General features: G+C 40.1%; 1 long non-coding RNA gene across 2 annotated transcripts in view; it reads left to right on the top strand.

The window, feature by feature from the left end:
* The window catches only part of LOC133510754 (uncharacterized), a 32,496-nt gene extending 18,090 nt beyond the window's left edge, over positions 1–14,406 (top strand). The window contains exons 1-3 of one of the 2 annotated variants that reach the window (XR_009797708.1): positions 1,771–1,998; positions 2,250–2,340; positions 12,266–14,406. This is a non-coding gene — a long non-coding RNA (uncharacterized LOC133510754). Of the gene's footprint in view, positions 1–1,770; positions 1,999–2,249; positions 2,341–12,265 lie in introns of those variants that run through there. The other variant, XR_009797709.1, reaches the window with a different exon arrangement.
* The last annotated feature ends 381 nt before the right edge of the window (positions 14,407–14,787 follow it).

Here is a 14,787-nt window from a genome sequence, read left to right as displayed (position 1 = left end):
TGAATAAGCTCTGTGAACTCTGCCTGGCAACAAGTGTTACTTTTTTTCTTTTTCCTTTTCAATTTGATTTTATTATTGTTTTTCTCTTGATGCTTTAGGCAAAAACACAATATTTTTCCACTTTGATGTTTTTGACCCAGATTCCTTTGGTCTTGGGGGCACTTAGGACTGAATGTGTGTTACAATTTGCTCTGGATTTTTACAAATACAAGCATGTATTTTCTACACTGTTACATTAAACAACAGCTGCTAGAAAAGAAATCACATTTTTAAAGAAGCGCACCAGACACCGTGGCCCACGAGTACCATTCATGTTTGGGATAGGATTCCAGGTCATCCTTTTGGTTTCGCAAGACTTGTCAAGGCCCACACGTGAAATCCGAGTATGTGGTAAATAAGTCCCTCGCACAGTAGCGGCGGGGAGGTGCGATCGTCAGTTTCTTGGTGACAAGCCAGCAGGGCCACAGCCCGGCCTTGCATTTGACACCTGCAGGTGACAGACTTCCAGGGCTAGCAAGCGTTGGCAGCCTGGATCAGTTGTCCCTGAGGGGTGGAAACACAGACTAAAGACAGACTTTACTATTTGTAATATAAGACTTTAGTCATCACTTGTCCTTAATCAATCTGATAATTGCATTTTTAAATCTGAAAATGGCAAGATTTATCTGAAAACATGACAAAAACAAACTGCAATGGGGCCTGAAGGTGAGTTTTATTCATTCCGTAGTCAAGGTCATAACACAAAACTCTTGTATTGCGAATCATTGCTGAAATTTAAGGGGGTAGAGGGGAATCTATTTTTTTAAATACAAAAAATGGCACTTTGTAATGTCGCCGTAAAGTTTCACTCAACTAGTATAAACACCTTAAGAATCTACAGAAATATTTATTTTTTTGCAGAGCATAAATAATATATGGCCAAGTATTGTTATATTGCCTGTCTACATGTGTTGCCGTAGTGTTTGTGTCCAACTATGGAGTCACAATATTCTATAACACCGCCACATAGATGGTTTTCGTTAGCCCGTCTGTGCCGTTTCTTCCCATTGCGTATTACCGTTAAGCTAAACGGACTTTCCTAACAGTCTCAAATACACAATATGTATTTATCTTTGTTCTGTGTTTATTTTGACCCTAAACATCAAGCGGGAGTGGTAATCAACAGCTTATAGCCCATTTTTTTTGGATAATTGTTCACTATCTGTGAAAAACTGCAGTTTATTGTGAAGTGAACTGAGCTCATCACAACCATACAGTGCTCCTAAATTCACTCACTCACTCACTCACTCAAAAGACACAGGGCACGCACAACCATTCAGACACACTTTCACACCATCACTGAATGAGAACTGAATCCACGCAGCTTGGGGTGACTATTTAAGAAAGAGTCCACTGTTGTAGTTTAAGTAAGATGGAGCCAGCAAAACTGATTCTGAAAGCCCACGGCAGATTAAATGGAAATGGGAACATGGAGAGGCCGCAATCTGATTGGATGTCACACATGCATATGCATATAAGAAAGAGGCAAAAAAAAAAAAAAAAGTTGAGAATAAATTAATACCATTTTATCGGACAAATATTAGAAATTAGGAGCTAAATATAGGTCAGAGATTCTGGTAGTGTTTACACCAGAAGGCCTATCTGTCCACCACTGTTTTCTGTGAAACCCGACTCACAAACAAACGCCAACAAAATCGTCTTTGGCACCGGTGACGGCTTGTGGTATCTCTCAACTCTTGACAGCAAAATTAACTGTTCTGTTCTATTTTTCCTTGCGTCTCCTTGTCCATCTATCTGACCTGTTGAGGCTGGCGATCCTCATCGCGGTCGCAGAGCTCACAAATAGTTCACAGTCTGCACGCAGGAGATCAGGGTAGGTTAGAAAGATCACATTCCTCTCCCAGAGCACACCAGGATATAAACCAGAGAATCCTGCGGATGGCTTCACGCTGCTGGAACCATGAGGACCATCAAGAGGAATTCAGAAAGATTGATGAAGTGAGCTGCAAAAATGATCGAAGTTGGACAGATCTGACATCAACGGGAATGTCTTTTTTTTTTTTAACCTCAAATGACTTAAATCGTGAAACCGAATTTGACTTGCAGATGTCCATCTGGTTGATGTTTCAGTACTTTTTGCGTTAATTGCTGTTCTCAAACAAGGAGCTGAAAAACAAACTTGACGAAAGAGGTTTGATCCATGAACATTTAGGAATATTCACTTCTCTGCTTTTCTGTGACTCTTCCAGTCTCTCCGTTGCAACCTACCGATGACACCGATGCCAATTCCATCCGAGAACATCTCGGCACTCAGAGGCTTCATAAAAGATGTTCTCAGACGTAAGTGACCGCTGACCTTAGACCTTATCACCAGGTTTTAATACACAGACTGGAAGAGTCAAAGAAAAACCCAGAAGTGGGCGTCCTTGGAAATTTACATGTATCAAAGACGTGTGATATTTTTTTTCAGGACCTGGTTTGAAAACAGCATGTTGAGCAAAATGTACTAAAAGACTGAACAATTTGAGGTTCAGAAGTTGAAAGAAATGTCACCTGAAAATCTAATATCACTGTTACTGTGTAAGTAGAGTACTGTATATATATTTGTACTTCACTGCATGCTGATGTTATATTTTCCTGAGGTGGAGCGAATTTCTTTTCAAATTCTCACTCTTGATTCATCTTGGGTCAGTTGAGAAACGCTCCAACACACCCGTAACCCAAACAATGACAGCGCTATCAACAATGCTCGGATTGATGGGTGCATCTGGCTGTTCCCGGGCTCAATGTTGTGCGCCCAAATCTCCATTCTTTGCAGGACTCCTAAAACAGTTGAAATAAACACGTGACTATTATCTGAGGTCATCACATCTGGAATTCCACATCACACAAATTATGATTTGTGAAGTGCAGTGATGTTTTTTTCTTCCCCTCTGACCAACTGCTCCTCCCTTTTGTATGTGCAACACTACATTCTTTGTCCCAAAGTAGCTCTAAACAATGTGATTATGCACCTCCCGTCCCAGCGATAGCTGTATAACTATCAAGAGGTTTTTTGCAGACCTTCGCAAAGCATAGCAAATGTATTTATTTCATACAAAAGGCATGATTGAAAGCATTTGAATTAAAAGAAATCAAACATTTACAATGGAGGAAATAATTCAAAGTAAAAATGACAAGAGTAAATAAATAAATAAATAAATGGAAACAGTACAATTAAAAACAGTGTACAGTGCAAGAAATGGCATTATAAATTGTAAATACTCTTAAAAAGCTTCAGAAAAAAGTTTTTAACCTGGATTCAAAAACATTCAAACTTGCGGCTGATGTCACCTTTGTTGGCAACGTATTCCATTTTTTTTGTGCCGCTAATTGCTAAATGCTGTTTCACCATGTTTGCTTTGGGCTCTGCGCTCCACTTTTTGACCCGAGTCAGTCGATCACAGAGCTCTACTGGGTTTGTATTCTGTCAGCATTTCTTTCATTTCGTGATTTATAGACCAGTAGCAGAACTTTAACATCTATTCTAAAGCTGACTGGAAGCCACAGTAAAGACTTTAGAATTTGAGTTATATGCTCTGACCGCTTTGTTCTGGTCACAACCCGAGCTGCAGCATTCTGAATGAACTGCAGCTGTTTAATGCTCTTTTTGTTGGGCCCAGTCAGAAGACCATTACAGTAGTCCAGTCTACTTGAGATGAAAGCATGGATGGGCTTCTATTGGTCTACTTCACACATGGAAGTCTTCACTGGAGATATGTTCTTCAGATAGTAAAGGCGGTTTTAATAATTGAATTGATAAGACTGATGAAAGTCAGGTCAGAATCTATTAGAAGGTTTCAGACTTGGTCTTTGGTTTTCAAAGATAGAGAGTCTAGGTGTTTACTAACAGTAATTCTCTTTTCTTTAATGGCAAAAACAATTGTCTCAATTTTGTTGTGATTTAGTTGAAGACAATTTGGGCTCATCCAGTTATTTATCTGGTTTAGACAGTGGCAGAATACCTCAATTGAACTATAGTCATCTGGAGAAACTGCTACATATAACCGTGTGTCATCTGCTTAGCCATTATAGTCCAAATTGAAATTTTGATGAATTTGACCCAAGGGTAGCGTATACAGGCTGAACAGGAGGGGTCCAAGAACTGAGCCTTGAGGGACCCCATAAGTCATTGCCATTTGTTGAGATTGAGCACTTCGATTGGTTACAAAGTAGCTCCTTTCCTCCAAGTAGGACCTAAACCATTTAGGGACTGTTCTATTTAGTCCTACCCACATGTCCCACCTGTTTAGCGGTATATTATGATGTACCCTATCAAAAGCCGTACTTGGATCCAACAAGTATCAATATCATTTAGCACTGTGATGAGAGCACATTCTGTACTGTGATGAGTTCGGAAACCTGATTGAAATATGTCAAAAAGTCAATTTAAAAACTAGAAATTGCCCGGTTGATTAAAAACAGCTTTCTTGAGACAAGTTCTTTGCATTTTTTCCCCCCTGTTATTGTCAACATGAACGTTAAAGTCTCCCCTTATGTAGTCAGTACAAACAACTGACAGCAGTTCTGAAAAATCCTCCATAAATTTTCCATTGTATCTTGGAGGTTTATGAATTATTAAAGGCAGCCTTCATCACAAGGCTTCTTCTTTCTTATGTTTGGTACTTCAGCCACTGTGCTGCTGCTCAGTTTCGGGATTTTAACAATCTTCTTAAAACCACATTTCTGCCCAGTAACAACTCTTTCTTTTCATTTTTTTTTAATGCCATGTGGTGCCATATTAAACTTCCAGTGACCAGTACACGAGTGTGAGAGCAAAATACAACACACCCACTCCCCAGTCACACCAGAGTCCTTGTCAGACTAACAGGTAACAAGACAAATTAGGCCCTACAGCGAAATATTCACTTAGGGGTCTACTCACGTTTGTTACCAATGGTTTAACATTAAAGGTCTAATCCAGAGGAAATGTATTTTATTTGTCTATCATACAAATGTAGCTAAAATTTGATGAAAAAACACTGAAAAAGTTCTAATCAGAACAGAAATGAAAAAAATTAGCGTCAAAGTAAGTCTCAAGATTTTGTTTGAAATGTCACTTAGATTTGTCAAGTTCCGCAACGGAATGTGACGTCATGTCACAACGACATTTAGCCAGAGAGTGAAAAAGCTAACAAAGATGGTGAGGGCGTGTGTTGCATACGGCTGTTCTGCGTCAAATGCTGACGGAGTCAGCTTACATGAATGGCCAAAACATGAACCGATACGTAGGTTATGGATCAGGTTTGTGAAGACAATGCGGGCGCCTTGGACTTACTAATCAAAGTGGACAGTAATATAGTACTATGTTCCAAGCATTTCACGGAAGACTGCTTTGAAAACCCGGTACAGCGTTCACTTGGCTTCGGTAGCAACTAAGTACGCACATGTTCAATTGTTTAGCATTGACATAATATCTACCTTGTTTTAAATGTAAGTACAATACCAATACAGATATATATGCCAGCTAGTATCCATATTTATGTGATGTTTAGGAGGTGATGAAATTTGGACACTGTATAAAGTTAGTGTACTGTTGAGGCTGAGGTCTTCCTGAAATTCGACTATGGCAGTGTGTGCTTTCAAGTGTTAGGTGCATCATTTAAAATACGAGCTAAATCTTTCAACGCAGAACGTTACCGAAGGTTTTCGATTTTTGTTTTACGACGACTCAGTCGCTAGTACAACAACAACAACAAACGACTCACTGTTGTGCGGAAGCAGCATCAGACGTTTAAACGTGTTTGAATTAGATTATTTCGTCAACAAGGTCTATGTAGATTTCTTGAGGCACCTAGCCATCTGTGTTTTAGGTGCAAAGATCCACGTCAACTTCGTCAGGTCTCGGCAAATCCTGTCCTTGTGTTGTATTCGTCAACTTGGGTTCAAACATATTGCATGGGATGTTTTTCGAACACGGGAAGAATAAGAAAATTCCTTCTCGTCTGCTCCTATCTCTTCCACGGAGCATTCTATAAGAACTTCTTCATCAGTGCTGTCTATCTCCTCGAGATCCCACTCGCACCGTGTATGATTGTCTGCGTAGGAAGCCATTGTCTTTACTGGGTTGTCTTGACGTGACGTCACGCGGCAGAAGCTTCAACACAGCCTCCGTTTGAAACAGAAATCGGAGGCATTTGGATTACAAAGAAAATGTGCACTTTGACACAAATTTATTTCATTTCTGTTGTATTGAGAATATTAAAAATATCTTTTAAAGAAAAATGAGTTACGTTTGTGTGATGGACAAAATACATTTCCTCTGGATTAGACCTTTAATGAGTAATTTTAAGGGGACAGTATATTTCCGTACACTGGTATACAAGATGTACATGCTCTACTTTACATTACACCAAAATGTCATTTCTCCAGAAGAATATGAGGCATGGACTCGCTTTTGTGAGATATTGCACGTGTCATGCGTTGTCATTTTTGAAAAACGTTTAGTGGTTTGTAAGGAGAATCAAGTTTTGCTTGTAAAACAGGCACGTGAGATGGAATATATTAAATCCAAAAAGGGTCAAGCTTGAGGCACAGACAATGTTTTTTTTTTATTTTGTTGACTGAAGTGAGACTTGCCCTAAGGTTTCTGTGGTTTGTGTGACCTTTGGCTTGAATGCAAGTCAGATATTTTTCCTGTTTACTTGAGTTACTTTAACAAGTGTCATTCATGTTTTGGTTCAAAACTGTGCGCAGTACAGTAGTTCATTTTATGCTTGTTATCAACTGAACTTACTAACTAAAACAGTGAGGACAGCCTCAACCATTCTTGGCACCCTTTTTGGCTGCAAATGACAACATGGCATGAATCATGAATTTTCCACAATGCTGATAACACAAACCTTTGTTCAAACTGTGACCGTAAAAAATAAAGAATAAACTCATTGAAAATGACCGTGGCACATGTGCAAAGCAGTTGGAGAGCAAGCTGGCCATTAATCACTTTGGTGACGTTTCACTTCCAGTCTTCTTGTTTGATTCCAAAACGTGCATGTTTCTGCAAGTAATTATTAGTCCAGTGACACTTTTACGCCTTTTTTTTCCCAACACGGGCCATTTACAACATGGTGTGCCTGTCTGATTCTTTTTTTTGTTTGTTGGGTTTTCTCAAAATAACCTTCTTTTTAACCTGTTGGATTTTTAAAAACAGTATTGGAACATACTTGTATAGTAAACCCAAGAGGAATTCATAGTTTGGACAAATTTTCAGCTCACAGGATCTTTTTTTTTTTTTTTTTTTTTTGGTGACTCTTTTACTTGGAAACGACAAAACATATTGGAAAGTTGCTTATTTCTTTAATTGTCAGAATATTTTTCTGTACAACGTTTTACTTACTCTCAATCGAGACACATCCTTAATTTATTGTTGGTAAGCACGTTCTGCTAGAAGTTCGCAAAATCCTTTAGAACCGAGCTTCCCGACCAGGGTATAGTGGCACACTAGTGTGCTGTAAGAGATCATCCATCCATTTTCTTAGCCACTTATCCTCACAAGGGTCACGGGACTGCTGGAGCCTATCCCAGCTGTCATTGGGCAGGAGGCGGTGTACACCCTGAACTGGTCGCCAGCCAATCGCAGGGCACATCGAGGCAAACAGCTGCACTCACAATCGCAGCTAGGGGCAATTTAGAGTCTCCAATCAATGCATGATTTTCGGGTGTGGGAGGAAACCGGAGTGCCCAAAGAAAACCCACGGATTTCTCAGAAAATAATTATTGATTAGAAATATATTTTTGTTCATCTAGCCCTGACAATGGTGTGTACAATTAAATGCTCTTCCACTAGATAGCGAAAGGTACAATTAAGCTGCGTCTCCACCTGTTGCCATTCATGTCACAGAATACGTCGCGGCTCCTTGCAAGTATATCAGCATTGTGTTCCATTAAACTACCCCAAATTTTATTTGATATTTGTAAACAAATGGAGACGAGATCATAATTAGTGCGAGGTCATCCTTTCTGTGACATTTCAATATGGTGGCGTGCCATGAGAATTCGTGCACCCAGCCATTCTCCATACCGCTTATCCTCACGAGTAACGCGGGTGTGCTGGAGCCGATGCCAGCTGACTTTGGGCAAAACTCGTCAGGGAGCTGAATAATTTTTAAAATGTTCAAGTCAACTTTTACAATTGTTTGCCACCCAGAAGAGGAAGGATCGGCAAATATTTCAAAGCGCAATTGAGCTCAAAATGTCGCTAGAAAATAAAAGATTTATGACATAACTTAATCTGTGCCCACTGGCCTTGAAAGTAGGGCCAGTTAAAAGTATCACACTATCATGACAGCAGACTCGACAGGCTGTATAAAAAGTTCAGAGGCGCAAGCGGATTCTGGCCTCAAGTCAACAAAAAATGCCTTAATGAGTCTCGTGGTAAAGTGGCTCTAAGTCCAGACTGGTGGCCACATTATTATTTTAGTTCATTTTATTCACAATCAAGCACATAACAATAAACAGTAGTATCCTGTACTTGTATAACCGTCCAATCTATTTTTTTTTAAATTTTCGTTGTCTTGGTTTTCATTGAATTAAGTTCTTTCATGTTTCGTCACATGTAAGTCTCGTCTGTCCGTTCGGTTTTCGGCTGCATGGGTTCTCGTCTGCCCTTTACCGTGTGTCAACCAATCGGCTCCCTGTACCAGACTCGTGTCTTGTCCAGGTATCCCTCGTCGTCCTGTCAATTTTTTTTCGTTTCGTTCCCCTGGCTTGATGAGTCAGTGTCGGGTTGTTGTTGTTTCTGCAAGTCAAGTTTCCCAGTCTTGTCACGTTCCCTCTTTTGGGGTGAGTGTTTTGTTTGCTTCTATTTCTTTGCATCTGGAATATTAGGACTTTTTTAATGTTGTCATTTTGATTCGTCCACCCTCTTGACTTATTAATTTATTTTAAATGATTTTGTTGAGATTCATCCTGCCTTGCTTTCCTTCCCCGGGGTCCTCCTTTTTTTTTTTTTTTTTTTTTTTTTTCTATCATCACCACAAAATCGTGACAGGGTCTGTTGGCAGCTGCTTCCATCTTTGCTCCAGTTAGTCGTATGCATCTCTCATCTTGCTTTGGGCCAGAAAAACAAAAAATAAAATAAAGATGTCTTCCAAGGCTTCAAACATTTCCTTCTTTGTGTTATTTTGTTGTGGTGTCCTCCAGGCATCGGCACATGAGCTGTCAAAGGGCATTAAAATTAACTGTAACATAATGTCAGCTGGTCCTCATTAAGGCCAATTTCGGATGGGGGGGAGGGGGGGGGGACAGTGTGTTCGCAGGCCCCAAATGCAACATTTAAGGATTGATAAAACCTTCTTGTAGTTTCTGTGTGTCCTAGAATTGGAGCCCACATGATCCTTGTCAAGCGAATCAAAGGAGAGCAGCGCTTGTGCATCGGATACGATGATCTCATTGTTATTGACCTTAGCGATAGTTAGTTTTTGATTTCAAACAGCATCGCATATAAATTTGTCCAAAGCTAAAGAAATACCATTCAAATCTTTCTTTCAGTGTGCGAAGAAAATGTGCGTAACCGCTGAACAAAACTCAAAACCACGTCAGAGGTTTTCAAGGTGGTCCGCTGCTATTACGGACCACTCAAGTCACCATGGCAACAAAAGCACGCGTTAACATTTAATACATTGCAGGGGAATGGCAGGCCAGTAGCAATTTCCAGCTCCAGCTTATTGATGCTGGCCTTAAAATGTGAATTTATGTAAGAATGCAGAGTAGCGCCTCAGTTTTCACTTTTCAACTTTTTTTTCTGCATATCAGCTCTGACAACATGTGGCAGCATATTTGTTTGGTCATTCATCTAAACCGATTTTATGATTTGGAGGTTTAACTTTGGCGTAGGCAACCTTCCCATCACATTCAAAGCATATGCATTGAAAATAAATCATAACCTGCTCATTTCTCAATCAATTTTCATGGATTCACAGCGAAGAAAATGAGTATTTAAACACCCTACCATATTGCAAGTTCTCCACTTAGAAATTAAGGAGGGGTCTGAAATTTTCATCGTTGGTGCATGTCCACCGTGAGAGAGATGATCTAAAAAGAAAAATCCAGAAATTCCAATGTGTGATGTTTTTAACGCTCAATTTGTGTGATACAGCTGCAAATAAGTATTTAAACACCTGTCCATCAGCTAGAATTCTGACCCTCAAAGACTTGTTCGTTCACCTTCAAAAGTCCACCTCCACTCCACGTACTTTCGTGAATCAGATGCACCTGTGTGAGGTTGTTAGCCGCATAAAGACACCTGTCCACACTATACAATCAGTAAGACTCAAATAAGGCCCGTCTTAAGTTTGCCAATGACCATTTGGATCATACAGATGAGTCATGGGAGAAGGTTTTGTGGTCAGATGAGACCAAAATTGAACTCTTTGGTCGTAATTGCACTAACCGTGTTTGGAGGAAGACGAATGATGAGTTCCATCCCAAGAACACCATCCCTACTGTGGTACCATCATGCTTTGGGGGTGTTTTTCTGCACATGGGAAAGGACGACTGCACTGTATTAAGGAGAGGATGACCCTGGCCATGTATTGTGAGGTTTTGGGGAACAACCTCTTTCCCTCAGTCAGAGCATTGAAGATGGGTCGTGGCTGGGTCGTTCAATATGACGATGACCCGAAACACATAGCCAGGAAAACCAAGGAGTGGCTCCGTAAGAAGCATAGCAAGGTTCTGGCGTGGCTTAGCCAGTCTCCAGACTTAAACCCAATAGAAAATCTTTGGAGGGAGCTGAAACTCCGTGTTTCTCAACGACAGCCCAGAAACCTCTCTGATCTACAGAAGATCTGTGTGGAGGAGTGGGCCAAAATCCCTCCTGCAGTGTGTGGAAACCAGGTGAACAACTACAGGAAATGTTTGACCTCTGCAATTGGTAACAAAGGCTACTGTACCAAATATCAACATTGGTTTTCTCAGGTGTTCAGATACTTATTTGAAGCTGTATCACAGAGATAAATCGTTCAAAAATCATACATTGTGATTTCTGGATTTTTCTTTTTAGATTATCTCTCACACAGGGGACATGCGCCTATGACGAAAATTTCAGACCCCTCCATGATTTTTAAAGAGAGAACTTGCAATATAGCAGGGTGTTCAAATACTTATTTTCTTCACTATACTTTTTGTTGCCGTCAACAGTCAAATTCTATGAAATGAATCCAGAATGTTTGAAAATACATCCCCCAAAATAGTCTTGTCTTTTGAGAGGTTATTTCTAGTTCCCTTGTTGCGATTGCACGGCATTGTGTGCGACCGTATGCAGCACAGTGCGCAGGGATGCTTGTCATTTTGGTTTTCGTGTCGTTCACAAACATAGAATCCGCTGACACTTTGGCGTTACTAGCTTAATGTTGCCGTAGACATGCACTTAAAAGCGGCGTGCCCTATCTACGCGTATATTGTTCATATCTATAGTGCTAACATCAATCAGCCAACACATCCATGATGCTTTCTGGTCGATCGCCAAGCGACGACACCTCTGAATAAGAGCAAACTTACTCTGGGTGTATTTTAGGAAACAACAGACAGACATCAAAACAAATAAAAAGTACAGAGACTGTTTTGAACATGATATGAGAGTGGCACTTGCCAAGGTGAAAGGCGACAGCAAGTCAAATATCTAATTTTCATGAAGATCTTGTTGACATATTTGTTTGAAATTCATGTTTTGCTGGTTTTGTTCTTGGAACGCACTGATTTTCTGGTGCAAAGGATTCAGTACATGGACAGAAGAATCTTGTGGGGTTCGGTACCAACGGCATGGTTAAGAACCACTGGTTTAATTCATTTAGTTCAACGTATTATGTGATTTATTAACTTAACCGTACAGCTAGATGGAAAAGGGCAAAGCACTTAACTATAATGACCCGACATACACATTTTCTGACTCATAGTTGCACTCCAATGAGAACAAGGAGAAAAATACAGAGGAGTGACATTCTTTTTTTCCCTTTAAGAAGAAAATGTCTTCTTTTAATGCAGGCAAGCTATCCATTTCCTATAAAACATCCTAATGTATTTGTCTACTAACACCAGATGATGTAAGTGACACAGTTGCAATGCTATATTACTACAATATATTTTTCTATCATATTGGGTTGTCATTTCTTTTACTGGAAGCTTGAACCCAATGACTGTAAATACCTGTCAGCTCTTTTTGTGTGATTATAAACCATGTAAAGTCACAAGTCAGTCCACTCTATAATGATTTTTTTTTTTTTTTTAGGTTACCGTAACCATAAAACTGCAGTTGTTTTAAAACAGCAAAAGAGAATTAAACGACTCCATCACATCAGCGGGCAGCTTTATGGATGAAGCACAACAGCGAGAGCAGCGAAGACACCATGTGCTCGGATCCGAAAATGATTTCTGGCGCTCTGCTGGTCTTATGATGACAACCATGTGTCGGCCACGTGGCGCTTTTGCTGTACTTCTGTAACATTTTCATGTTTCTTTCAAGACGCAGTGGGTAAAAGATAAGATAATAACAACAGTTGACATAGTTGGAAAAAAAACACACACACAACTGCAACAAATTGGGAATAACCAAAATAACCGTAACACTCCCACACCCACTAAAAGTACATTTTTATTGCTGTGCTGTATTGACGGATTTATGTATTATATCACTATCTCATTGTTATCTGTTTGTCTACACGTTAAAAATAGTTTGTACTTTGAGCTAACAGGAAATAAACACAATTGTCCACTTCAACAACAACAGAAATAACAGCAAAATGTTTTTTTTTAAATAAGTAACATTTCCTTGCCAATGTTGCCGTCAAATTTGCACATCCATATTATTGACAGTTTTTACTAATTATACATGGTAGAACCAAGGATCGGTAATTACAGTAATTTGTACTCCTCTGGTCACGAATAACGGGCAGCTATTTTGCCACAATGGATTTGAAACAACAACAATTACAAACCGCCACTACAGCAATAATTATCATTTATTTAACATTTTTTGACAGAGCATTATCTGTCTTGACTGTCCATTTTTTTCTCGCGGTGAGCAACTCGTTTTATATCCTCTGTACAGTATTGACATTTGTGGAGGTATTTGTTGACTGCTGATTTAAGCAATGATACACTGCGGTGGTTTCTGGCAGCCGCAAGACGTGTGGCTGCGCGGGCGGAGAAACAGTTTTCTATTGGCACCGTGACAAGGAAATCATTGACGTGTTGTCGAGCGCTTGATTAAAAACACAAGCTAACCGGTGACGGAGATCTTGTTATTGATTGACAGCAGACAATCGCAAGTTGCGATCTTCTCAACTGTTTTTTGGCACAAATGAGTTGGGAGTACATCAAACTAGGCTAAGAGGAAGTAGCTATTCCTGGGAAAATGTCACTCTTTTGGTCTACTAAAAGTTTGACTCATTTTAATGTCATTAAGTTTTTTTTTTGTTGTTGTTTTTTTTTGGATAATGTATTTAAGGGGGCACGGCGACTCAGCTGGTAATGCGTTGGCCTTACAGATCTGAGGTTCCGGGTTCAATCCTGGACCCACCTATGTGGAGTTTGTATGTTCTCCACGTGCCTACGTGGATTTTCTAAGGGCACTCCGGTTTCCTCCCACATACCAAAAACATTCTAAATTGCCCCTAGGTGTGATTGTGAGTGCGGCTGTTTGTTTCCGTGTGCCCTGCAATTGGGTCACGACCAGTTCAGGGTGTACCCTGCCTCCTGCCCGTTGACAGCTGGGATAGGCTAACTCCCCGCGACCCTCGTGAGGATAAGCGACAAAAGAAAACGGATGGATGGATTATGTATTTACTTTTTGACCAATAACAGGATTCTGGCATCATGTATTTTTGTGATCTCATTTTTGCTGTTCACGTGTATTTTCCGTCTTCATTTTGGTGTGCTGAACATTTCTCAAATGCGGATGGTACCGAATTTTGATAATTCACCATCAATCGGCCTTTAAATGTACATTGGAGTTGTGTATTTAGCCTATTCATGCTTCATGCTCCAGACGGAAGCACGTGAGCCCTGTCTAAACACTGGATCTGAAACTCGGGCAAAACAAGAGGCTTTGGCCTGCGGGTTTATGGCTGTGGCCCCTTAAATGCTGGAACTATATGACATAAGACTTCCACAGTGGTTTCCCCGGGGGAATTAGTTTTGAGGTCATAGCACACAAGCCTAAAGTCAACCATTGATTTGGGGAAACAGTTCCCTAGTACACGCTCTTTTTGGAACAAAACAAGACCCCCACTGTCTGATACACAACCTCAGATTTAGGCAAATCCATTAAATGTTTAAGACGGCCAAGCCAGTAAATTGACCTTAACGCAATAGAGAATGCTTTTTTTTTTTTTTTTTTTTTGGTCTGGGAGGAAATTTTGAATTTGCTGATGGGCTCCAAACTAGGTGGAGTCAGGCTTTTCATCCGTCTACCCATTTCCTATACCACTTTATTCTCACAAGGGTTGAAGGCGGGCTGGGATTTGAACCCAGGTACTAGCCAGTTGTCCACTGTTCCATCCAACATTGTCATGGAAAACCTACACACTATTTACAATTTGTACAAATACTCAAGTCACTGTAAACAGATGTACACGTCTCCACACAAAATGTCTTTACTTCCTGAATGGTAATGGAAAATATTGATGTGGAACTTCTTGTACCAAAATCTTAGCATTGAATATTACTTCAAATGAACTCTGGTGGTAGACATGTAAAGGCAAAATCATAAAATCCCTGCCATAATCCTTTTGAACCAGTCTGACAAGCACA

Source organism: Syngnathoides biaculeatus, chromosome 13 (assembly GCF_019802595.1).
Source record: "Syngnathoides biaculeatus isolate LvHL_M chromosome 13, ASM1980259v1, whole genome shotgun sequence".
Lineage (NCBI taxonomy): Eukaryota > Metazoa > Chordata > Actinopteri > Syngnathiformes > Syngnathidae > Syngnathoides > Syngnathoides biaculeatus.
Note: the sequence above shows the minus strand (reverse complement) of the source record. Positions and strands in the feature narration are given on the sequence as shown.